The sequence below is a fragment of the Monomorium pharaonis genome, chromosome 3, assembly GCF_013373865.1.
Source record: "Monomorium pharaonis isolate MP-MQ-018 chromosome 3, ASM1337386v2, whole genome shotgun sequence".
Lineage (NCBI taxonomy): Eukaryota > Metazoa > Arthropoda > Insecta > Hymenoptera > Formicidae > Monomorium > Monomorium pharaonis.
Genome location: NC_050469.1, coordinates 657501 through 658936, shown reverse-complemented (window position 1 = coordinate 658936; position 1436 = coordinate 657501).

Genomic DNA, 1436 nt, shown 5'->3' with positions numbered 1-1436 from the left:
GAGTTAAGAGTGTCATAAAAATTATTAACGGTTCCTCAGCGCGCGCGTTCCCTTATCGCCGATCGACGGCGCGACCTCGGGGTGCATCCGTCAAAGGGGACAATACGCAAAGATCTCTCCTTCGTTTCTCTCCCCCTCTATCTTTTCATTCTCTTTCGCTTCTCCTTCCTGCCAAACATGTAGAACATTCTCTGCACTCTTTGCTTTTTCTTTTTATTGGGAGCCTCGCAACAACTGTGCGTGAATGAAATCTCTCGATACGGGAAGACATCAACGGCGACGTTGTGCGATAAACGTGATAACTTTTAAAGAATTTCTTTTTTGTTGAAATAAACTGTATGTATAAAACTTATGGAAACCTTTACAGAATAATTCATTATTCTGTGTCTTCTAATGTTTTATTTCCATTGCTAATTGAAGTGAAATAAAAAGTTATCGGAAAAATTTACTTGCATTAATGTTATGTAAACGGAATATGTAGAAATCTTTTTCTAAAAGCTCGTAATTTTATAATATTATTTATTATGTTCTACAATTTTATTATTTATTATATTTTTTTGTTATAATCAAAATAGTATAACATACATCGAGTTTTCTGTTATCCGGTATAATTCATATGTCGAGCAGAAAAGAACAGTTATGCGACACCTGATGAAGTTACATCGTTATGCAGATATTATGACGACAGATTAATACGTTAATCGTGGCGCTCGTTGTGCGCGATTTAATAAGGCATCGGAAACAGCCGGTCTTTGCTCCCACGCATTTATATATAGAAAAAAATATTGTACAAATTTTGTACGTATTTCGATATAACTCTAACAAGATAGTTTAATCTTATTAAATCTTAAATAATCTAAAACATAAATCTATAATGGAAAAAAATTAAAAAACTCAAATAAACATAATTAAATAAAATAATTAGATTGCTGGATTAAGTATAATATTATCTTCTTATTTAATTTCAAACATTATTTGCTTAAACAAAATTTAAATTAATTGATTATACGTGATTTCCTAAATTAGTTGCAATGCAAAAATAGATACAACTCTTGATAGGTAAAATATGTGTATGTGTGTGTGTGTGTCATAAATTATTAAAAATGAATAAATTATATTTTATTTATTTAAAATTAAGTAAGATTATTTTATTGAATACAATAGTATTTAACTGATTTACAATTTTCGAATGTAAATGCAGAAATAAAATTGTTAGAAATGTTTCACTACTAACTAATCGATAAACGATTTATCGTTGACACAATTTTTTTTAAATTAAAGCTATCAATCAATAGCTTTTTTAGAGCAGAGAAAATTGTATGTTTATCGTTAAAAGCGGTCTTCTAACTTACAGTTTGTCTTACATGAAGATAGCGTACGATATGTTTTGAACCGAAAATTGGACGACCACGATTAGCAGTAAATATGGGTTATAA